Below are 26572 nucleotides of genomic sequence, written 5' to 3'. Positions count from 1 at the left end.
ACACTCCTGGAAATTGAAATAAGAACACCGTGAATTCATTGTCCCAGGAAGGGTAAACTTTATTGACACATTCCTGGGGTCAGATACATCACATGATCACACTGACAGAACCACAGGCACATAGACACAGGCAACAGAGCATGCACAATGTCGGCACTAGTACAGTGTATATCCACCTTTCGCAGCAATGCAGGCTGCTATTCTCCCATGGAGACGATCGTAGAGATGCTGGATGTAGTCCTGTGGAACGGCTTGCCATGCCATTTCCACATGGCGCCTCAGTTGGACCAGCGTTCGTGCTGGACGTGCAGACCGCGTGAGACGACGCTTCATCCAGTCCCAAACATGCTCAATGGGGGACAGATCCGGAGATCTTGCTGGCCAGGGTAGTTGACTTACACCTTCTAGAGCACGTTGGGTGGCACGGGATAATTGCGGACGTACATTGTCCTGTTGGAACAGCAAGTTCCCTTGCCGGTCTAGGAATGGTAGAACGATGGGTTCGATGACGGTTTGGATGTACCGTGCACTATTCAGTGTCCCCTCGACGATCACCAGTGGTGTACGGCCAGTGTAGGAGATCGCTCCCCACACCATGATGCCGGGTGTTGGCCCTGTGTGCCTCGGTCGTATGCAGTCCTGATTGTGGCGCTCACCTGCACGGCGCCAAACACGCATACGACCATCATGGCACCAAGGCAGAAGCGACTCTCATCGCTGAAGACGACACGTCTCCATTCGTCCCTCCATTCACGCCTGTCGCGACACCACTGGAGGCGGGCTGCACGATGTTGGGGCGTGAGCGGAAGACGGCCTAACGGTGTGCGGGAGCGTAGCCCAGCTTCATGGAGACGGTTGCGAATGGTCCTCGCCGATACCCCAGGAGCAACAGTGTCCCTAATTTGCTGGGAAGTGGCGGTGCGGTCCCCTACGGCACTGCGTAGGATCCTACGGTCTTGGCGTGCATCCGTGCGTCGCTGCGGTCCGGTCCCAGGTCGACGGGCACGTGCACCTTCCGCCGACCACTGGCGACAACATCGATGTACTGTGGAGACCTCACGCCCCACGTGTTGAGCAATTCGGCGGTACGTCCACCCGGCCTCCCGCATGCCCACTATACGCCCTCGCTCAAAGTCCGTCAACTGCACATACGGTTCACGTCCACGCTGTCGCGGCATGCTACCAGTGTTAAAGACTGCGATGGAGCTCCGTATGCCACGGCAAACTGGCTGACACTGACGGCGGCGGTGCACAAATGCTGCGCAGCTAGCGCCATTCGACGGCCAACACCGCGGTTCCTGGTGTGTCCGCTGTGCCGTGCGTGTGATCATTGCTTGTACAGCCCTCTCGCAGTGTCCGGAGCAAGTATGGTGGGTCTGACACACCGGTGTCAATGTGTTCTTTTTTCCATTTCCAGGAGTATATATATATATATTCACTTATGACATTTGTTATTAACAATCCGAATGCATTCAAAAGTAATAGCAGTGTACATGCCTACAACACTAGGAGGAAGGATGATCTTCACTACTCAAGGTTAAATCTAACTTTGGCTCAGAAAGGGGTAAATTATGCTGCCACAAAAGACTTTGGTCACTTATCTAATAGCACCAAAAGTCTGACAGATAGCCATATAGCATTTAAAAGGAAATTAAAAGAATTTCTTAATGGCAACTCCTTCTACTCATTAGATGAACTTTTGGATATAGTATGTCGGTAATTTTCCCAACCCCAGCAAAAACCAAAAGAGAAAAAAAAACTAAAAATATTAATTGCCATGTAATATTTTGTGTAATGTAATCTTGTATAGACACCTTTTATTAACCTGACACGTTCCACATCATTAAGAAGTGTAGTATTCATGATCTATGGAACAAGTACTAATCTAATCTAATCTAATCTGATCTGTACTATTGAGCAAGTGTTCACCAGTTACTCTAGTTACGCCTTTGCGTCTGTATGTCTGCTGATGACGGTTCGCCGACGAATCGATCCCGGGGAAGTAGATGCGTAACGGTTAGAGAAATCATGCAGATTTTCAGTAGCACTGTGGGGTATAAACCAATCAATGGATTTATGATAGTTTTATCAGTACAAATACAATTTAAGATAGTACTTGAATTTTAGGTCACAATTCTGCCTGTAGTTATGCACATCGTTGTGGCAGGAGGGTCAATGGTAAACAGTGAATGGCTAATGCCACGTGCCTGGAGCTCTCCTCTCTGCAGTCGTGACGTTTTGTAGCGCGTGTACCCACCGGCGGGGAGCACGCAGACGTGGCAGCGGCGCAGGGTTGCGTTACGCGCGGGCAGCGCCCCTTGCAAAATTCATTTACGACTCGTGCCGCGAGTAATAATAAACGAGCATCGACGGCACGGGAGATGGCCTGGAGTGGGTGAGGGGGAAGGGGGCAGGCGGGGTGCTAGTAGGGGCAGGAAGGAAGCCGCGACGTGAGAACCACCCCCCCCCCCCCCCCTGACCACAGCGCCACTGCGCCCCTGCGAGAAACCGCCGAGGCTTGTACCGACGCCTCAGCCTGCACTGGGGGCGAGACCGGCAAAATATTCGTAGATCTGGTGTAACCAAAATGCTCCTTATCCCCTTGGAAATATCGAGCTCCGGACATGAAACTTGCTGATGATGTTAGTCACTCACTTCATATTTATCTTTGAATGCGACACTTTTCCTCCAACAATCTATAACTTAGCAGTTACCTCTGTTGTAGACCTTTGCATTTCGATTGCTCTCGGGACCTTCCACCATCAAAAGTCAACTCGTTATTCTCGTTAGGATATTTCAGTAGCATGATCTCGTGACATATTTTTCCTTACGAGTATAATGGCTTTCCACGATACCATGGTAGACCTGAAAAACAGTTGGCATGTCATGCGTCCGATGATGGTGAATAGATACGCTTTCACTCCGCGTTTTTCTAGTTTCTCTTGTGGCGACAGTGATATGCACAGCACTCGTCTATGGTGATTGCGAGGGTAATTAGGTCAACTGTATTGGTGTGACGTAACTGCAACACTTCCGCTGCTACCTCCGTTCGGCATGCTGTTTGAGTGGATGTGAGCAGTCGCACAACCCAATGTGTGGCGAACTTCGTCGTGAGCAAAATGCAGCATGTTTAAAACTGATGCGGGACTGACTTTTCCATCTTCTTCTCTCCACTCTCCTATGGCACGTCTGTTTGAACGTCAGAAACTCCCCATCTCTTGGTATTCCCAGTTCGCCACGGAGAGGTCTTTTTTGTATTGTCTCGTTGCCACTGTTGAGTCTTGTACAACAGGAAGCCAGCGGAGGATGTTGTTTGGTGGCTGGTGCCCTCTTCGACAATAGAACTGTGCACATGTATTAGCACAGTTCATTATTCATAAGAAAAAGAAACTACTTTTCTTCAAGCAAGATGTTGTGGTACAAGCTCTTCCATAATAGTCCACGTTAGCCTGACTGCTGGGGAAGTACAGTCCAACTGTAAACACTACACTCTCGTAGGCAGTGACGTGAACGGACAGACAGCAACCAGAATAATGACTGAGCTAGTAGCTGAGCTGACTCCAACTTCAACTGACTCTGCGTGACTGGGCCCTCCAATGGTCTTTGGGGATCTAAATACCGGCGATCAAGAGGACGTTGGCTGCGCGTTGCTTGCAAGTCTGTCTTTGGCCTCTCTCCTGATACCCACACTTAATTCAGTGTGTATTAGCTATCTTCTTGCAACCTCTTTGCTGACCAGTGTGCTGGCAACGGCTTTCGCCAGCACCGTCTTCCACTTCGCTCCTCATCGTTCAGACTTGTTTGACCATATTTGAGGCATCTGCAATGCCTACTCATGGTGTCAAGTTCCGGTGTCTTGTTAGCTTTCACTTCCACTGTGCAATCTTGCACCGCATTTCGTCTTCAAATCTGGGAAAGGGATTATCCCACAATGCTCTCTTTATCTAGTTTTTGCTTCTCTAGAGTGCTACCGTCAAATAAGGACTGCTACATGTACCTGCAAGCTAAAGTTAATTATGTAATTTTATTCTTTTTCTGGAGATAATTAAACCTTTGATCGCAGTTGTATACCTCGATTATACAACACCTAAAACATAAATGGAATTCAGAAATGAGGAATTTCATTGTTTTGTATATGACACACTACGAGTTGCATCAAAACACGGAACCTAAAGTATTAGAATGTATCTCTGGCTCTGCACTCGAAAGGCAGAGGCAGCTAGCCAAATTCCATATTGCTTCCTTTCTCACTGGATCCATTTTTATAGCAGACATCGCAACAACACATTGATGAAGAAACCTGTGGTGCCTAACTGTAAAGTGCTGCTGAAGCTCCATCCATAACTGAAGCAGAGCATACAGTTACTGCTCACAAATTTCACCCACATTGTTTTAACCTCCGTTATTGAATTTAGAAGATTTCAGAGGAAGTACTGGGGAATGCTGAAAAGTAATGCTTACGAATTTCATATGTGACAACTCTTGGAGTTTTCGTTTTAATAAAACAAATGTCATTTACTTTCTACATCGTTATTTTTCATGTTTACATGTTTATTTCTCTATATGGTCACCCTGTTGGCGACCAAGTATTTCCCAACGAGAGACCTGTTTGTTGATAACGTGGGACTTAACTTCTGAGGTCATCAGTCACCTAGAACTTAGAACTACTTAAACCTAACGAACCTAAGGACATCACACACATCCATGCCCGAGGCAGGATTCGAACCTGCGACCGTAGCGGTCACGCGGTTCCAGACTGTAGCGCCTAAAACCGCTCGGCCACCACGGCTGGCTCTGTTAATGGTGCCACAACATCACCTCCGTATGCACCGCTTTATCATTATCAAACTGAAGTCCTCAAAAGTGTTATGTACATGCTGAAGATGAGAGCCCTTCGTGTGTGGACGAGCTCTCTGAATTCGAAACTAGATTACGACACTCTGTTTGTCACACACGCACATATGCATATTTACTATTAGTTGGGATGTGTAGTTCGTGAACGATCTACTCTGAATGTACCGTTCTGGGAAAGGAACTCTTTGGAGTGGTCTTTGTTTTAATGAACTATCGTTCTTTTACCACTCGCTTTCTCTACCTACTGAAAATTAGAATTTGGATTCACGCATCTCACCATGCAATTATTACCCCTCCCTTTATACTGAGTACACAATTCTCTCAGGACCTAAGTCTCTACTTCTGAAATGTGTCTCATTGGAAGAGCAAAATTGTTCCGTTAGCTCCCTAAGTTTAGTTCAGGCTCTCGTTATGAATCTCCATCAGATCAGAAGACCAAAACCGTTCCGTTAGTTTACTTAGTTCAGTTCAGTCTCCATTTCCAATCTTGCAAACCTCTGATTCCTGTTTACACTCACTACATAGTTTTATCGTCGTTTTACCCCTCACTTACCATGTGCCAAAATATTTCTTTCCCAACTTAAGAATTATGAAGAATTAAATAAGAACGAATTCCAGACCCTATCAGATAAGAAGAAACAAATGGAAATGAAATGGAAATGAGCGTTTGGCGTCATTGGCCGGGAGGCCCCTCGCGGGGCAGGTCCGGCCGCCATATCGCAGGTCTTATTACATTCGGCGCCACATTGGGCGACCTGCACGCCGGATGGGGATGAAATGATGATGAACACAACACAACACCCAGTCCCTGAGCGGAGAAAATCTCCGACCCAGCCGGGAATCGAACCCGGGCCCAGAGGACGGCAATCCGTCACGCTGACCACTCAGCTACTGGGGCGGACAGAAACAAATAAAAGCTGTACTTGCTTCCCAGTGTCCAGGTTCCCAAGTGAAGGCTTCAGCAAAAATTCGGTGCCCTCAGTCCATCCAACAAAAGTACTGCACACACGAAAATAATTCTCAGAAATATGGGCACTGCTTTTGTTCCTAAGGGTTATCCACTTCTTATAGACAGTAATATTTTTATTTATTATTTCAAGAATTTTCTGAGTGCTCCCTTTTACTGTTACTATAACAATAACTACAAAAATTAACTACGTAGTGTAATAAGAAGAACTATCTCAAAAGAAATGGTTGAGCATAAAGAACGACTTCGCCCACCTCTATACAATGGCTCAAAAATGGTTCAAATGGATCTGAGCACTATGGGACTCAACTGCTGAGGTCATTAGTCCCCTAGAACTTAGAACTAGTTAAACCTAACTAACCTAAGGACATCAAAAACATGCATGCCCGAGGCAGGATTCGAACCTGCGACCGGAGCGGTCTTGCGGTTCCAGACTGCAGCGCCTTTAACCGCAGGGCCACTTCGGCCGGCTCTCTATACAATCTCACACCGCCATGTAACCTACTCCAGTTCGGAGACCTCTAGAGGCAAAGGGCTGCAGATATGAAGACATGGAGAAGAAGATGTAGGTATCTATAAAAACTTTAGGAGCCGTTGCATTCGAAATAACGTAAGGCAAAAAACAGCACACCCAAGTGTAATTATTCACGTACGAGAAATTCGTTTGCAACTCCAGCATAAATTATTATTTACAAATGTTCGTTGATCTCGTATCTTTACCAATTTAGATCCCTGCAAGACTGAAAGAGCTGCCGTGTGATTCGTCACCCGTTTTTTAATAATGGAAATTAACCACCTGTACGAGTCCGTGGCCGTTGTGAATATTTTGTGAATAAAAGCGTCCTAATGGCAAATGCAAATACGCTTGATGCTGTCTACAGAATTAAAAGAGAATTACGTACCTATTCCTCTCCGTGCTTCCCAAAGCTTGTCGCGACCAAATTTCGTGCTCGCTCTATTTTATTTTCATATTTCTTCAAGAAAATATGACCCTTTGCGAGACGCAGCGTACACAGCACACTCTGCTGTATAAGTATTGATGTGTACCCAAGCCATGTTTGACAGGGCAGAACGTGGTCGAAGACCGCCAAGAGTTTCAGTTTTGTCTCATTTGAAGTACAGATTTGTTTCCGAATACAGTCAGCTTATTAATCTTCGTTTGCAATGAAACAAGTAATAATGGCTTGTCATAAGCTAATATTACTACGTAAACGAATATTTCGTCTTGTGATTTAATTCAATGAACTCCTCATGATATTCACAGATCCGAGACCGATTGCGAACGATCGATCTATTACATATCGAATGGTTCAGGCTAAAACTGCTGTCGTCACCATAATCTAAGCTCTACGTAATGAGACATGGTTCTGATGTGACATGACACACACTTTCTGCCACTACATAAAACTGCTTGAAATTATCCCTCCCCTTTCGTAAGGGTACTACTCCTTTAACTTGTACTTACTTTGTAGTGCAGGTCTAGTTTTCGTATTTGATTCTGTTTTAAAAACCATCCCCAGTTTTACTTATATTAAAAGCCACAACCGTATCTTATTGGAAGTGACCTAACAGGTTTCGTGAGGGATCGGTTACATCAACCAATCCCGCAAAACCTGATTTGAGAATACTAGTCATCTTAATAAAGACTCTTCTTTAGAATTTCCACTGAAGAAACTGACACGGTCCGATCGAAGCAGAAGGTCAAAATACCTCGTCTCTGACAACTACGAGGGAAGCTGAGTAACCAATTTAACACTTTTTTGTCTCAGCGAGATTCCGCTGTAGAAATGCAAAATTGGTTGTGGGACTTCGTGGAACATTCCCGCTTCAGCCTCTATAGTTTAATGAAGTTCCGATAGCTGGCGGCGCTATACGTATCCTTCAAAATGGCATCTGTTACGGAGGTGCGTCCCAAGCAGAGATCCGTCGTCGAGTTGGCAAAAAACCGGAGCATCGCTGATATTCGTAGGCACTAGCAGAATGTCTACAGCCACCAGTCAGTAAACAAAAGCAGGATGAGTGGTTGAGCGAGGCGTCGTACCGTCCAGTCTCCCATGTGCTGGTTACCTGCACACAACTGGAACGTGCGGACACCCTCGTTCGAGGTGATCGATGGATCACAGTCAGACACCTCATTGCACACCTAGTCGTCTCTGTTGGTAGTCCTCACACATTCCTCCACCAATTTGGGTACTCAAAAATGTGTGCCCACGGGTTTCCGCACTGCCTAACAGAAGACTAGAAAGAGCAACTTCCATGTGTTCGGCGCAATGAAGGCTGCACGATTGGGAAGCAGTGCGTGGCTGATGGAGCCGCTATTAATGCAGCAAGACGTCGGCTCCACATAGAGTGATATCATGTCGTTACACAGGTCATCCCAGAAAGGTGGTGTAAGACCGTCGAACTAAATGGAGAGTATGTTGAAAAATAAAGTGTTTTAGCAAAAAGTGTGGAAAATAATAAGATGTGTCGGAAACTTGAGCACAACCTACCGGCTTTCGGAAAGAAAACGGGTTGCATTACTTATTCAATGATCTTTGTACTTCCACATAAAATGTAACGTTTTAATTACTATTTGATACTTAAAACATCGACAGGTACCTGTAAATAAGTTCTATAACACTTAACATACACGAAATACAATCACAGTTAGGTAATTAACGTTGTGGTTTTCTTCCTGAAATAGAATACGGCAATTGGGTTTTGCTTCGAGCAAACACAAAATCTTCCTGTTTCATACCAAAACGTATTTCGTACTAGATTATCTTCAGTGGGTTAATTTATACGCCTAGTGTTACAAATTGATGTCGATCTTGCTGTCTGGCATTTGCAGTACAGCTGTTGTTTTGCTCCAGTTTGTCATCTCCTCTACTGTAAAATTCAGTGAGTCACGTTGTGGAAGGGGAACTTTGCGCGTAAAATTACATTTACGCTCAGATACATCCACGTCCACAGACTTCTTTAACACTATGACAAAGCTATAAGTTTGCTTAAGATCGTCCGACATACGGCTTGAGAACTGCCAACGAATAGAGACATTGTTTGACAGACTGGATCCCATTCGTGAGGACGACGGTTCAAACCCGCCTCTGGTCATTCTGGTTTAGATTTTCGGTGAGCTCTCTAAATAGCTTCAGGCAAATACCGGGATGGTTTGTCTGAAAGGGCACAGCCGACTTCCTTCCTCATCTTTCCGTAATCTGATAAGACTGATGACCTCACTGTTTGGTCCCCTCCCCCAAATCAACCGACCAACCATTGTTCGACACGAATAGTTACAGGGAATTATAAACGACACGAAACATAGCACACACGTAATACACGTGAAATAGTATATTTATAAGAAGAAATGATAGATTTCAACACACGAAAAAGTAGTACAACAGACAAAAATAACTTTCATGTTTGACGCAGGTCAGACTCCAAGCACAAACTTCGATATTGGACACTCAGTAAGTAATATGCCTCCCTTGAGGAGTCCTAGGGGCGCATTGCCCCATTTCTCTCTCAAGGTGGTTTTCAGTTCTTGCACAGTTCGTGGAGGGGGAGGGGGCTGGAGAGGGTGTTGGTTGATAAACAGAGCTGCCAAGGGCTTCCCATGCACGCTTTACAGGTTTTAGGTCCAGGGAGTACATAGGTCATTCCGGACTCTCAGTATCTTCACTTTCAAGTGTGTCCGACGCCTCGCCGGTCATGTGTGGGCAGACATTATAGTCTAGAAACAGAAAGATGGAACCTAACGAACCCCTAAACAGAAGGACTTGATCCAGAGTAGCCTTTCTGCAATACCGCTGTGTTGTAACGAAACCTGGCGTAATGATACGCACCGGAGTCCGACTATTATGCATAATTCCGGCCCACACAATAGTTCCTAGGACATACCGTTGACGTTCGTGAATATTCTGTGGTGTGGAACGTGTTCCCCTCAATCTCGACACCAACGGATGGCCAGAAACACTCCCACAGTGAAGCAAGATTTGTAGGAGAGCGCCACTATGTGTCACTGTTGCTGTCTCAAACTAACATGCCTCAACGAACTCTTTCTCGACGATGAGGCTTCCGTGCATGTCAACCAATCTGATTTAGTCGCCGCGAAATAGTTCTTGCAGTGTACCGACAGCGTTTGCAGGGACTGCAGCGATCTGGTTAAGAGTGAAATGTCTGTTCCTTTTCGCCACTGGGACTACGTGTCAATCCTCTTGTGCTGTTATTGTTCGTCTACGACCACCAGCGCGCTTTCGTATAGCACATCCACCTTCTGCTGCCCTTTTCTGATCACGAGTTGACACTTTCGGACTCACCCATTACTGTGGTCACAGCAGTGGCTCTCTGATCGGCTTCGACCCCTCCAGCTGCTCGTCCACGATCATAATCACTCAAACGACGTTTTGCAGTTGCTGTCGTATCACACTGAATCGGTTCCGTGACAACTTTCGTCAGACGCAGTAGTGTGAGTTCTGTCGAACGCACACACAGTGTTCGTGCACGGGCTTCCCTGCAGTCAACACGTTTCGCCCGCTACATTTTCTTTTAAGGTCATTGGCTGGGTGTCCCGTAGCAATTGTTGGTTGTTCCTTCGCAGCAGGCAGTTGTTCATTAGCAAGTGTCAGTTGTTCCTTAGCAACTGCCATGCAGTGTATCTTGTGCTCCATTACATCCACCTCTGATTCTAAACCGAGCGAGTTGTCGCAGTGGTTAGCACACTGGACTCGCATTCGGGAGGACGACGGTTCGATCCCGCGTCCGGCCATCCTGTTTTAGGTTTTCCGTGATTTCCCTAAATCGCTCCATGCAAATGCCAGGATGGTTCCTGTGAAAGGGCACGGCCGACTTCCCCGTCCTTCCCTGATCCAACGAGACCGATGACCTCGCAGTTTGGTCTCTTGCCACAAACAACTCAACTCACTCTGATTTTAAGCGTGCTCATCGGGATGTGTGCTCGCTGGAGGATCTCCACGCATCACGGATACTGATGCAATTGGAACATCATCATCGTTATGTCTTACTAAAATCCATTGACACAGTTCGACACGCAGTTTCCATACGGCGGAGATCGTGGAAGAACTTCTGCAGGAGGAGCGCACAAACATTCACAAATCCTAAAATTTTCTCATCCACTTTATTTTCAAAATAATCCTTGTCTGTTACGTTACATAGTACAGTTTGGCGATCCTCGGATAAAAAGTAATCATTTGATGTACTTCATGTTAACATTCCATTACATTTTTATTTCCTCGTTTTTAGTAATTTTTGTTGTCGTTTATTTTTAGCCCTTTCAACCGTTTTCAAGCCACTTCATTAAGAATATTGTAAACACACTTTGCGTGCGACCAGAATCAGCGATTCGTGAAGGTTGGCCAGGTCATTTGGATGCACTGAGAAATCTGTATGCACAGCCTTAACATAAATTAAATTGCCCGATATTCAATTTGAGTGATAATACAAACCGCATTCTGACGCAGGGCTTGTCTCACGGCATCACCATGACGTCATTACCCACTGCAATATAAGCAGCAGCCTCGGCTAGAAAGGGGTTGGGATGGTCTTTATTGGCAGTAGCTCCTGCGCGTGCGATGTCTGTGGCGAAACTTTTGGAAGCTATGTTAAGAGTCTAGGCAGATACTTTCGCAGACACCAGATGTGCATCTTTCCAAGACGATGCGCCATAGTTTTACCCTGGGATGAAGATCGCAAGATACTTTAGTCCTTCAGTGCATCGGTCTCATGTTGTTTGTGACCAGAACAATAATAAACAAAGATTATTCGAAGTCTTTGTTTATTATCTGTTAAGCTAATAGATCACCTCAGACACACCTAACGATCAGTGGACCTGTAACCCAGAAACAACAACTGGTTACAAGATAAGTAGATCCAAGGAGATACGGACTCGTAAATCTACAATGTTAGTGTAGCCTCGAATTAATGCCAATTAAATTAATATTAAGTAGATCTCAGCCTTACGTCTCATTTGAAATACATCACAAATTAAAATAATGGATGCTTTCATGTGAAGTGTGAAATGTTAGTTTGCAGTTGTCTGCCCTAAAGCAAGGACTTTTCTTACTGCAATATAATTAGGGAATTTCTACACAAATTTAGCCTCTCTCTCCCTTTCCCTCCCTCTCTCTCTCTCTCTCTCTCTTCTTTCTTCTCGTTTTGAGTCAACTGTCTTCTGACTGGTTTGATGTGCTGTCCACAAACTCCTCTCCTGTGCCGACTTCTTCATCTCAGAGTAGAACTTGCAACCTACGTCCTGAGTTCCCAGAAGTATTTCAGCCTCTGTCCTCTGCAGTTTTTATCCCCTACAACTCCCTCTAGCACCATGGAACGTATTTCATGATGTCTTCACCCAAGTCCACTCATCCTGTCCCTTCTCTTTCTCAGTGTTTTCCACATATTCCCTTCTTCTCCGACTCTGCGCAGGACCTCCTCATTGCTTACCTTATCAACCCGCCTAATTTTCAACATTCTTCTGTAACACCACATCGCGAGCACTTTGGCTATCTTCTGTTCCGGTTTTTCCACAGTCTGTGTTACACTACAATGAAATGCTGTGTTCCAAACGTACATTCTTATAAATTTCTTTCTCAAATTAAAGCCTATGTTTGATACTGGATAGATCTCTCTCTGTCAGGAGTGCCCTTTTTGGCAGTACTAGTCGGCTACTTATGTCCTTCTTGTTCCTTCCATCATGGGTTATTTTCCTGCCTAGCTAGTAGGATTACTTAACTTCACCAATCCGGTGTGTTAAGTTTCTCGCTGTTATCATTTCTGCTACTTCTCATTACTTCGTCTTCCTTCGATTTACTCTCAGTCTATATTTTGTGCTCAGTAGACTGTTACTTCCAATCAGCAGATCGCGTAATTCTTCTTCAATTTCACTGAGGATAGCAATGTCATCAGCGAATCTTGTTATTGGTATCCTTTCGCCCTGAATTTGAATCACACTTCTGAACCTTTCTTCTGTTCACGTAATTCCTTCTTCGATGACTATATTGAAGAGCAGGGGCCAAGGAATACATCTCTACTTTACACCCTTTCCAATTCGAGCACGTCGTTCATCGTCTCCCTCTCTAATTGTCTCCTCTTGCTTCTTATACAAGATGAATATACCCTCTTTCCCTATAGTTTGAGCACATTTTCCTCAGAATTTTTTCGTCTTGCACCACTTGGCATTGTCGAATGCTTTTTCCATGTCAACAAATGCAATGAACATGTCCTGATTTTTCTTCAGCGCTCCTTTGATTATCAATCGAAACGTGATAACTGCTTTTCTTGTACCTTTACCTTTCCTTTTCTTGTACCTTTACCTTTCCTAAAGCGTCTTTCAAAGAGTCTTCTGAAACATCCTCCGTTTCCTTTTCCATTCTAGTATATATTATTCTTGTCAGCAGCTTGGATGCAACAGTTGTTAAGCTGACTGTGCGATAAATCTCGCACTAGTCAGCTCTTGCGGTCTTCGGAATTGTGTGGATGATATTTTCCTGTAGTCAGATGGCATATCGCAAGACTCATACATTCTACACACCAACTTCTGTAGTTGGTTCAAATGGTTCAAATGGCTCTGAGCACTATGCGACTTAACATCTGAGGTCATCAGTCCCCTAGACTTAGAACTACTTAAACCTAACTAACCTACGGACATCACACACATCCATGCCCGAGGCAGGATTCGACCCTGCGACTTCTGTAGTTGTTTTGTTGTAACTTTCCCCAATGGTTTTAGATATTCTGGTATAATGTTATCTAACCCTTCTGCCTTATTTGAACTTAAGTCTTCTAAGAGGCTTTTAAATTCAGATCCTGCTATTGGGGGGCCATATCTTTTTCGTATCGACTGCTGTTTCTTCCTCCATCACACCAGCCAAGTCTCCCTCCTCATAGAGTCCTTCAGTGCACTTCTCTCCACTTATCCGCTTCCTCTTCTGTATTTAACAGTGAAATTTGCATTGAACCCACCTTTGCTTTTAATGTCACGAAGGGCTGTTTGGACTTTTCTACACGCTGAATCAGCCCTTCCGATAGTCACGTCTTTTCCGATCTCTTCGCATTTTTCGCTCAGCCATTTCGGCTTTCATGTTTATTTCATTACTAAGCGACTTGTATTTCCGTTTTGCCGAAATTCCCTGTTCATTTTTCTACTTCCTTGTCCCATCAATCAGCTGAAGTATTTCTTGTGTTACCCATGGTTTTTTTTTTACCATTACGTTTGCAAGACTACACTGGTCTTGCCGTATGATTTGAAAGACTACAGGCGAGTGTAAGTTTACACCTTGTCAGTACTCACTGTAACTTGTAGCCTTCCGCTTGTCTGCTGGCTATGCATCCGTTAAATTGATCCTGCCCTCTGAAGAGGTTGTTGTTGTTGTTAGCCTGCTCTGGAGGTTATCGCTTTTACCACTATCTTAATAAAACTTGAATGCTGAAAAAAATTAAAGAATTTGTTATTGTAGTCAATTATTGATGGGTGATTAATGATTAGTAAGGGATTAATCTGTTGCAAAAAAAGATGACTGGAGTTTATTCAACATAAAACAGGACAGACAACACTAGTTAAGCGAGATGACAAATAAATCATGAAGTGTTGGTAACACAAACAGAAGTAACAAATAATTATCTTTCCACTGGGTGGTGTTTGGTTGGCAAAGACTAGGGTTTGTCTGTTTAATCTTTTTTCCCGGGCTCAAAACATGGATAATGCAATCTGAAATTATGACAGGCTGGATAGACTTTGATTCATTTGTACTACGTAAAAGTTATATTACATTGGTGCGGCTGACAACAATTGACGAGACTGCGATTCTGTGTGCCCTAAAAAAATGGAGCAGCAAACAGTGCACCCCTTTCTCACTGAGTATCTGTGTCTCAGGTGAGGGTCGTGATGCAAGCGTCGGCAGAGCAGCAATGTGCGGCGCCTGTAATTCGTCAATGTAGCCACGAAATATCAAAACTCGTGGGCAGGCGACCTCTTAGACATATCGCAATTACTCTCTAATGGAGCGCTGGAATCTTGGCAGATTGCAGCGTGTGACACTCCCTTTCACCACTCATACCATGGACCAATTTGACTCACTTACACAGCAGTGGGCACAAGGAGATCAAATTTCAAGGTGGAAGGCCTGATACATACAAGATCGTACTCTGCACAGCGAGTTGTCCAAGACGACTGATGTCTAAAGTTCGGCACGGCTAAGACTTCACCACAGGGCCACAGTGAAGACCAGTGCTGGACGAGTGTCCCAAGCGGAACCCATTAATAAGAAGAGTCCTCACCCGAATCTCGTCTCCAGACTAGCGTCTGAATGAGAAGTTCCGTTTCTCCTCTCATTCCTTTCAATGAAATTTCTGTAAAATGAAACAGTGCACCAACACATTCATCCCCTCATGAGTTTTGTGCCAATTACAAGACTCCACGAGAGCCAAATTCCCCTCTATGTCGTGTGCTCTATCCCCCAGTGCCCTAACCAGAGTTAATAATATTCTTTCCCCTGCTGGAGGAACAGCCAATCCCTCAGTCGTAAATTTGCACGTAGAGAGGAGTAGACATTACGCTCCCGCATTCTGTTCCCCATGACCACTTTAGGCAGCATGTTTTGAGAGTTTTCGTTTAGGCCTACAGTGAACAACGCATTCATCACAGAGGTCATTATCTTGATAGGCGAAAGCTTAAGCAAGTCTGACTGGGGGCCTCAGCTAAACTAAGCGAAGTGCTTTTCCGACCGAACGTAGACTATTTCACAGCCACCATAAACGTTGTATTCTGTCACAAAATTCCTCTGAAGGCTTGAGGCTCCCAAAAGGACTCAGCAGACAGAGGGACAATACCACCTGATGGCTCAATCTATAGCTTCCGGTCCAAGACAGAAACTTGTGGATTTCTATGGACACCAGCTGTATACACACTGTCGAAACACTGTCGAAACGCCTTGGCCAGCTGACCCACATTCTCTCCTGCACTCCTCTCCCTGCCATGGCAAGGAAACACCCAACGGGTAGATCCACGTAGGCAGTGTTTCGTCTGTTTGGCCAAAAGCATTGCTTGCACACTGGTGCAAGAAATTCTTGGGACCAGAATTCTATCCCCGGTAACAGCCTTGAGAGGTTCCTCTCACTAACAGCTGCACGTCGCTTCCAAGCCCCAAATGACCACTGCGAGATTTACTGTTAAATAATCGAACTGCCTCTTTGTTCTCAACTCCAGAAAATACTATTTGAAAGAGAGCTACCATAAAGATACCACCTGTATTAACAGTGTACATGCTCCCATCAATGCCTGCTCATGTTGATAACTTCCAGTCGCCTCACAAAAAGAGATGTCTAGTACTCTCTCACCTCCTTTGCACCTGTACTTTTCGTTCTAACTTCTCAAAAATGGCTCAAATGGGTCTGAGCACTATGGGACTCAACTGCTGAGGTCATTAGTCCCCTAGAACTTAGAACTAGTTAAACCTAGCTAACCTAAGGACATCACACACATCCATGCCCGAGGCAGGATTCGAACCTGCGACCGTAGCGGTCTTGCGGTTCCAGACTGCAGCGCCTTTAACCGCACGGCCACTTCGGCCGGCTTCTAACTTCTCTGATTGCCCTTTTTAGATATGTTCATTCCTCATCATCTGAACTGCCTACTGATATTATGAGAAGGAAAGTTATTACTCACCGTAAAACGGAGATGCCGAGTCACGATAGGCACAGCAAAAAGACTCTCACAATTAAAGCTTTCGGTCGTTACGGTCTTCGTCAACAACACACACACACACACACACACACACACACACATGCAAACGCAAGTGTGGTTTTAGTTGCCTAAGACTGCAGTGTGTGTGTGTATTGTTGACGAAGGCCTTAATGGCTGAAAGCTTTAATTGTGATAGTCCTTTTGTTGTGCCTATAGGAACTCAGCATCTCCGCTATATGGTGAGTAGCAACTTTCCAATCATAATATTGTTGCATTCCATCCTGGATTTTCCATTGTTTCAACTGCCTACTGAGCTATTCCTTATCGCAGTATCTATAGCCTTAGAGAACTTGAAGCATATCGCTTCATTTCTTAGTAACTATTCTCTTTTACTAATTTAAAGATATGTAAGGAAAATTTTCTACCAGAGATGAGGTACATCAAATGAATTGTACTGTTCCTCACGACATTTTTGTTTCCAAATATCAGCATAGAAATAGCGCTGCTAAATTATTTAGCGTCATCAGGACTCATCCAATGTCTTTTACGTTTCTGTTGAACATTCGTCGTCTAGTATGACGTATGTTAAAAATTGACACATTGGTGACGAGTATCAGCTCGATCGTCACTTTGAGCTCATTTGACGAAATCAGTGTTGCACCAAACACCTTTAGTACATCTAGGACGGCGAAGTCCACGTGTAAGTATGTCTGTTCCTTATTTTACTCTATTTACAGGTAGAAGTGATGTGTGCTCTTCTCTCTCGTGCAGAACAGTAACCTTTGAAAGATTCTCGACAAATATAAGACTCTGAATGTGGAAATTCTGTTGTGTATTCGGTGTCTAATCTGCATCTGCATCTGAATGTGGAAATTCTGTTGTGTATTCGGTGTCTAATCTGCACCTCGTTTCTGGATGACTTTGTGTAGTCTCGTTTGTCAGTATGGCTAGTACTTTCGTTTTATTCATCTACACAGCGGTAGTAGTGTGTTCATGCGAGAATATGTTGTTTAAAAGCAAAATTGAATGTTCTGCCTGCCTGGTATCTTAGAAATGTACCTATTTGAGTGGGTCTGCTCTGTCGGACACGTGCGGGAGAACAGACTCCGCTCGTGATGACGCGGCTGGTGCACCCATTTATATGATATAGACAAGGGGAATGGAAGGAAAAGGATGAGTGAGAATTGGCTTTGTGGTAATGCAAAGGCGGAAGCAGAACATTCCTGCTGAACGAGAACCCGAACACGGATTTACCAGTCCTCATGAGCGGTTGCCTTAACAGCTTCGGCCATTCGGACACGGTCCCTGACATATTCAGATTTCCATCTTATCGCAGAATGTAGCGTCCCTCGTCCCTTAACCTCTATTTACTCAATAATTATTAATTCGCGTAGGAGGTCGGACGATATTAACGCATCCGCACTGAAACAAACGTCAACCAGCCGTCGCACTTACAGAGATATACAGACAGTATTTGCGTGCTGTCTGGTCGGCCGGACGTGTTCGATGTGTCTAGCCGGTCGAAGCGGTTTGATTCCCGCTTCGCAACCCGGGTGAGGAGGTTCCGCCTCTTCCCACCTCTATCGTTGCGCTGCGAGAGCTTCCTCGTTTGTCCTCAGTGTCGTTGTGAGCGTCACATCCTTTGTCTCTCGGCGACTCGTGTTTGTAACTCCGTTTTGACGCGGCCTTGCGCCGTGATGTCGTCCATGGCTCCCAGGAATATTCGACGCACGGGTATCGTCAGCTTTCGTTTTGACAAGTCCACGGTCGTGTGCTGCCGAGTTCTTCAGAAATTCGTTATTGGCTTGTACTTACGATCAAGGTCACTTCAGGACAGGTTCAAGCGGCTTACTTCGAATCTGCATCGAATGCGTTTTTTGTCACGTTCATAGACCCACTTCAGTTTGACTGGCTCCTTTTGTGGCATGCACAACCTTTCACTCATCTCGTTGGCTCTAATAACATGGTTATCCTGGCGAACGCAGAGGTCGAATATACGAATGTTGGGGTGTTTAACCTTCCACCCTGAAGTTGGTGACAGTTTCCTCAAAACCGCTCTGCTTCCTTTTGGGGGCATACGGCATGTACGGTGGAACGCTTGTCTGGTCAACATCGTTTACAACTTTACAATGGAGCTCGATCCGTGGACATGGTAGTCAAACGATATGTTCCCTCTCGTTTGCAGGTGTATGAATACTGGGTAATTTACTCGGGACAAGAAGGCACCTGTTTTATGTGTAATGAGAGTGGACATCACCGTAGAAATCTTCCACGCCGTGTCACGGTCTTAAAATCCCATAATGAACAACCTAAAAGACTAGCTTTAGTGGATGCGGTTCCCTAAGTGCCAGCCACCAAGCCTAAACACGTTTCTGAAGTGCAAAGCGACCCATTTAGTGATGGTCCTGTGGCATTTTCGCCGTTGTCCTCGTGTCGGGACTTCGAAAGTGTAGCTTCCGCGCCGTCACCACCCTCACTTCAGAACAAGCGTAGACGGACGCAAGATGGTGAGGAGTCGGACAGTTCCTCTTCGTTTCTCCGCTCTACCGAAAACATTCCGGTGGAGGAGGCCTCTCATCTTCCTGAGTTTAGACCGGATGATAACACGTCGGTTGCTGTTCACGGTTGGAAGCGTCCAGCACTCCCTCCGACCTGACTCCCGAGACCGAGACCGCCTCTCCGTAGTAACATCAGAGTAGACCTGCTACGGAGTTTCGCACTATATCTAAGTCTGTAACGCATTCCCACCCTGTGATTACGTGGGCTTTCTCTGCGTAATAAGTCTTGAAAGTCTTTCCGGGTTTGCTGCCGGATCCTAAAATCAAGTTGACTCGATATTTCGCGATCCAACTGGTCGCCATCTTCAGGAAATGCTGCTTCTGCTGATGATTCCCGCTGAGAACTGACGCCAGGTTGCAAATTGACGTCCTATATAGGCCGCCGTTTTGAACAGAATGACGGAGTGGCTATGGGTAGTCCTTTGTCACCCATAGTCGCCAATTTATTTACGGTGGACTTCGAGGACATGGCACTGAGGACTTCAGCTTTGCAACCAACGGGCTTCTGGAGATACGTGAACGATGCCATCTTCGTCTGGCCGCATGGACGTGATGCTCTTAACAGATTTTTGGACCACTTCAACTATCCCCGTATCAAATTTACGATTGATGTTGAAAATGATGGGATGCTTCCATTTTTAGACGTTATGGTTTATAAAAAACCAGAAGGTACTTTGGGACACAGTGTTCACCGAAAGCCGACACGCACAGATTGGTATCTGCATCTTAAGAGTTGTCACCTACCACACCAACGCAGTGGCGTCCTTAGCACTTTGGTACGGAGAGCATATGCCATTTCCGACGCATACAGCTTAACCCAAGAACTTGAGCATTTGATGGCTGTTTTTAAGGAAAATGGATACACCGAGAAGCAGATTCGTCGGGCTATGGAGTTTGGACCATCTCCGGCGGTGTATGAAGAGGAATATAGATCTGTGGCATTTCTTCCTTATGCTGGAAGCTTATCGTTTAAGATTCGACGAATTTTAAGGAATTTTAACATTAGGAGTGTGTTCCGTCCACCTTCTAAGATTAGCGCTCTGCTCGGCTCTGTGAAAGATGATTTGGGGCTTAGGAAACCCGGGGTGTACAAAATTCCGTGTCAGTGTGGGAAAGCTTACATTGGCCGTTCGATTCACACAGTGCATGACAGGTGTGTGGAACATCGCCTTCATACGAGGCTACAACAGCCGGAAAAATCGGCAGTAGCAGAACACTGCTTAAATGAGGGACACAGTATGAAATTTGATGAAACTGTGGTAGTTGCCAACATTTCCGGTTTCTGGAACAGTGTCTATAAACAGGCGGTTGAAATTAGGTTGGCTGATAATTTAATCAACAGAGACAATGGGTTTCCTCTTAGCAAGACGTGGAATCCTGTATTATCTCGCATCAAAATTGAACGTTCTTCGGAGCGGCCTTGATTGCAATACATCGTTACCAGCAGTGTTTCACTAACGGCGGCGCCACCTCCCTGTCTAGGAAGGCAGAAACCGTGATGGGCGGCGCATGCTCCGTGTACTGAACAGCGGCCTATATATGCCGTCGATTTGCAACCTGGCGTCAGTTCTCAGCGGGACTCATCAGCAGAAGCAGCATTTCCTGAAGATGGCGACCAGTTGGATCGCCGAAATATCGAGTCAGGTTGATTTTAGGATCCGGCAGCAAATCCGAAGAGACTTTCAAGACATTCCCACCCTTCTTCTGCGCCACAGGAGGTGCCATAAGGCACTGCTGATCAAACCCAGATCGGCCCAAGTGTGCCAGCGGCACATGTGATGACGGTGAAAGACGTAACGTCAGTTTCCGACTCTGTTGATTCCCGGGACCTGTAGCTGCTGCTGAAATTCCGCAGGAGCCCCCCTGCCCCCTCCAAGTTGCTCCGTACGGCAGTCGCCTCCCCGCACAGCCGCAAAAAACAACGTTTTTAACCTGAGAGTGCGGCATCGCGAAAAAAGAAGAAACAGAAAGACGATGATAGAGAGGAATCCACCTCTTTACATTCAGATTCATTCGTTGACGATGCCGTGTACCGTTAACGATCATACGCAAGTAGTCAACAGCATAGGTTTGGTAATCGATAGGTGCAGGCCTATACTTTTCTTACCTTGAATGTGAACAGAACTAGTTGCTAGGCTAGACTTGCATTGTTTCGATATTTTATTTACGATTCAGGTGGAGAGGTGATATTTTTGCAAGAAGCGTTGTTTGAAATTTTTCTACTCCCGGCTCTTCTACTTTCCTTAATGTGGCCCCTGAACTATCTACTGGCACTACATTATTTTACAGAAAGGGAATACTACTGACTGATTCCGAAGTTCTTGATAAAGGGCGAGGAGTAGGCTGACTTCTTTGTGACCTCACTTTGATACTTCCTCATACCCCTTCAGGATCTGGCCGTTGCACAGATCGTGCGCGTTTTTATAAGGAGGATGTAGTTTATTTATTTCGTAAAACTCCGCAGAAACTTCTTTTAGGGGGAGATTGTAATTGTGTTTTGCGTCCTGTGGCTCAGACGCATATTTTAATTTCATTAAGGAACCGAACGCTTTTAGTGCTTTTGCATAGGTAGCACCAAGTTTCTACGGCCGACGTAGCGGTAATGAGCTATATACAGGGTTATTACAAATGATTGAAGCGATTTCACAGCTCTACAATAACTTTATTATTTGAGATATTTTCACAATGCTTTGCACACACATACAAAAACTCAAAAAGTTTTTTTAGGCATTCACAAATGTTCGATATGTGCCCCTTTAGTGATTCTGCAGACAACAAGCCGATAATCAAGTTCCTCCCACACTCGGCATAGCATGTCCCCATCAATGAGTTCGAAAGCATCGTTGATGCAAGCTGGCCGTTCTGGCACGTTTCTTGGTAGAGGAGGTTTAAACACTGAATCTTTCACATAACCCCACAGAAAGAAATCGCATGGGGTTAAGTTGGGAGAGCGTGGAGGCCATGACATGAATTGTTGGTCATGATCTCCACCACGACCGATCCATCGGTTTTCCAATCTCCTGTTTAAGAAATGCTTCTGCTTTAGCCTTTTCCGTAAGATTTTCCAAACCGTCGGCTGTGGTACGTTTAACTCCCTGCTTGCTTTATTCGTCGACTTCCGCGGGCTACGCGTGAAACTTGCCCGCACGCGTTCAACCGTTTCTTCGCTCACTGCAGGTCGACCCGTTGATTTCCCCTTACAGAGGCATCCAGAAGCTTTAAACTGCACATACCATCGCCGAATGGAGTTAGCAGTTGGTGGATCTTTGTTGAACTTCGTCCTGAAGTGTCGTTGCACTGTTATGACTGACTGATGTGAGTGCATTTCAAGCACGACATACGCTTTCTCGGCTCCTGTCGCCATTTTGTCTCACTGTGCTTTCGAGCGCTCTGGCGGCAGAAACCTGAAGTGCGGCTTCAGCCGAACAAAACTTCATTAGTTTTTCTACGTATCTGTAGTGTGTCGTGACCATATGTCAATGAATGGAGCTACAGTGAATTTATGAAATCGCTTCAATCATTTGTAATAACCCTGTACTTTAATTTCATTAAGGAACCGAACGATTTGGTGCGTTCTTCGAAAATACGAAATGCATGGATCTTTCAGTATCCCACTGTCGTCAGGTACACGAATTTTACAGCTACTCCCAACAGCCGACTCGATCGCTTTTCTCTATCTCACTCTTTATGAGGCGAGCTATTAGCGATAGACGTGATGCGCGCTTGTTTCATTCATCACTGTGCCGTAGTTGTAACTTTACATCACGCGCCGCAACCAGTAAAACTGTATCGCCTCCGCTGGATGTTAAGCTTAAAGGATCCTCCCTTCGAGATAATCGTTCGAGAGGTTTCGGCTCTTAGCTTGCGTTCGCCGGACCGTTATCCTTCTCGTAAGGAATGGTGGTCACAGCATGCCAAACATTTGCTCCGGGAAGCGTTAACTCCTTACGGCTATGAGAGAGACCCTGGAATTTTATTACTCCATCTTGCGTCAACTTTATGACAGCGTCAGACAAGCTCCCTTACGGGTTATGGATGTCCGACGTATCAAAGCGAAACTTCTTCAGTTAAAGAGGCAACAACTGCAAGGACTCAGAGAGCAGTCCTTCCTGCAGGATGAATTGACCTCCTTACATCACCTTATCAGGTTGCGGACGCTTCCCAGTCGAGCATCTGTCACGTCCCTTACTCACACCGACGGTCACATACCGACATCCCAACGTGGCATTTCCACAGTGATCTGTAGTTACTTTACCGACCTTTATGATGACCCTGCTACTGATACGATTACCCTGATGTGTTTACTTCTCTCCCGTATTAAATGATGACTTCCTAAGTGGCTTTACTTGCGATGAAATATGTCGCATTATTGTTCATTCACTATCGCAAAAATCACCGGATCTCCACAGTGTTCCTAAGGAATTTTACGTCCATTTTTGACCTCTTGTAGGTGATACCATTACATCACTTGCAAATGGGGTGATCCGGCTGTGGGTTTGATTCCTGACCTCTTCAAGGTTGGTAAAATCGTTCTAATTCCAAAGACATCCGGACGCACAGACACTGATAAATACCGCCCAAACACACTACCCATTTGCATTACTTGCTGGGGGGGGGGGGGGGGGTTAACAGCAATTTGTTGATACCGCTCGAGAAAATTCTTGCTGTCCACCAAAGTTCTGTGACTGGGCGCCCGATTCTGACTTCTGCAGTCGAATGCCGCGACGTTGTCTCGGTGCCTGCAGCGACTTCTGTCTCTGGAGGCTTGCTTTTATTGATTTTAATAATACATGTGACCGGGCCTATCACGGTTTTTTGATGCAGGTGCTCAAGGCGACCAGTCTCGGTCATAATGCATATCGGGTACCATTAAATCTTTTTACTGGTATTCAGGCATCTGTCGCAGCGAATGGACAGCTTACTCCCCAGATCACTATCCTCCGTGGCTTACCGCAGGGGAGCGCCTCTCCATGTCGCTTTTTGTCTTCTCCTTACCACCTCAGACTCACCGGGTTGCTGTTCAGTTAAGTGGCTGGAAGGTATTGGGAGACACGTTCTCGGTACGAGAGTATGCGGATGACGTTATGGTATTGCTAAGTTACGTCGACGATATATCCTTGCTGAAGGACTTATTGGATTCCTTTAGTTCTCTCTCTGGGGCCTGCATTAATGAACGCAAATGTACCCTATTATCACTGCAGGGTTTTCAACACTTTGTCGTTCCATGGACAGCCGTCGTTGCTCGCCGCAAGTCGTTGGGTATTACCGTGGAGCGCTGTCCGACGAAAATGGCTACACTCAACTGGCTGGAGATGACGAGTCGAACTGAAGGGGCAATTCGTAAACACGACCGCCATTCCCTTAATCTTCTTCGCAAAGTGCGGATGTTGAGTATGTCACTCGTGGAAACGTCGCTGTTTGAAGACACCGCCACCCGGCTGGAAGCCCGAGAACTCTTCGCCGGATGTTAGATTTCTACATTTTCAGCAAAGTGTACTACGTTGCACCAATATTCCCGTTCTCCCCAAAGATTCCGCGTAAATTGATGAAAATGTCCCGTCGTTTCCTTTAGAAAAGTCGTTTTCGTCGACTTCGGTATGAAGCGGTTCCGAGGCCCCATCCCCATGCAGCCACGCTGGGTAACCGAGCGGTCTGGGCGCCTTGTCACATTCCCACAGTCCGCGAGCCCTCCCCCCCCCCTCCCCCCCCCCCCCCTCGGAGGTTCCCTCGGGCATGGGTGTGTGTGTTGTCCTTAGCATAAGTTGGTTGCAGTTAGATTAAGTAGTGTGTAAGCTTAGGGACCGATGACCTCAGCAGTTCGGTCCCATAACACATTACCACAAATTTCCAAATTTTCGTCCCCTTGTAGGGTTGGGACTTCCCACCACTATCATCGTGAAGGCTTCAGTTTCTTTTATATGGCGTACCGTTTTAACATGTACTCGTGCAACTCGTTCTCTTACATCTCGCTTATTTACGCGTGTTCGACCAGCTAGTCTGACTTCACCAGCAGATGTTGGCCGGATGAACTCTAAAATTCCGGCACGTACATGAATTTTATATTACAGTACGTTTTCTAGGAGCTGACATTTTATCAGTGATACACCTCACCACCAGATCCTTGTCTTCTGGTTGGGGTGTACAGTCACCTCTCTCCCCAGTTGAAATGGCCGACCCATTGGTATCCTGGAAATGAGTGTGTTTTTACGTTAGTCTTCCTGTCCTCCCTATGGAAGTCGCCTCATCATGATAAAAGATCATTCACAATCTGATCCCGACCAACGCATACCTCCATCGCTTATAGACCGACCGGTCTTTGCGACACTGACATCAACGTTATACATCACCACACAGGTTTGTCTCTTGTGGACGAGAACACTGGGACTGGATTCGCCGACAACTGGCTTTCCTTACACGAACAGCTGCTGCTGCTTTCTCGGCTGAACTTCTTCTGTGTCCAGACTTTTCTGTGTTCCCTCCGACCAAGACTTATTCGATCTATAGCTCCTCATGACACTATGCTCAATATACAGGGTGGTCCACTGATAGTGACTGGACCAAATATCTCACGAAATAAGCTTCAAACGAAAAAACTACAAAGAACGAAACTCGTCTAGCTTGAAGGGGGAAACCAGATGGCGCTATGGTTGGCCCGCTAGATGGCGCTGCCGTAGGTCAAACGGATATCAACTGCGTTTTTTAAATAGGATCCCCAATTTTTTATTACATATTCGTGTAGTACGTAAAGAAATATCAATGTTTTGTTGGACCAATTTTTCGCTTTGTGATAGATGGCGCTGTAATAGTGACAAACGTATAAGTACGTGGTATCATGTAACATTCCTAAAGTCCGGACGGTATTTGCTTCGTGACAGATTACCCGTGTTAAAATGGACCGTTTACCAATTGCGGAAAATGTCGCAATCGTGTTGATGTATGGCTATTGTGAGAAAATGCCCAACGGGCGTGTGCTCCGCATGCTGCTCGGTATCCTGGACGACATCATCCAAGTGGCCGGATCGTTCGCCGAATAGTTACGTAATTTAAGGTAAGAGGAAGTGTTCAGCCACTATCAGTTTAATAAGTCACGGCTGCAAAATACTAACACGAATTCCTTACAGAGGAATGGAAAAACTAGTAGAAACCGACCTCGGGGTAGATCAGTTTGGATTCCGTAGAAATATCGGAACACGTGAGGCAATACTGACCCCACGATTTATTTTAGAAGCTAGATTAAGGAAAGGCAAACCTACGTTTCTATCATTTGTAGACTCAGAGAAAGCTTTTGACAATGTTGACTGGAATACTCTCTTTCAAATTCTGAAGGTGGCAGGGGTAAGATACATGGAGCGAAAGTCTATTTACAATTTATACAGAAACCAGATGGTACTTACAAGCGTCGAGGGACATGAAAGGGAAGCAGTGGTTGGGAAGGGAGTGAGACCGGGTTGTAGCCTCTCCCCGATATTATTCAATCTGTATATTGAGCAAGCAGTGAAGGAAACAAAAGAAGAA

This window comes from Schistocerca piceifrons, chromosome 4 (assembly GCF_021461385.2).
Source record: "Schistocerca piceifrons isolate TAMUIC-IGC-003096 chromosome 4, iqSchPice1.1, whole genome shotgun sequence".
Classification (NCBI taxonomy): Eukaryota; Metazoa; Arthropoda; class Insecta; order Orthoptera; family Acrididae; genus Schistocerca; species Schistocerca piceifrons.
This window is presented reverse-complemented; position numbering follows the sequence as displayed.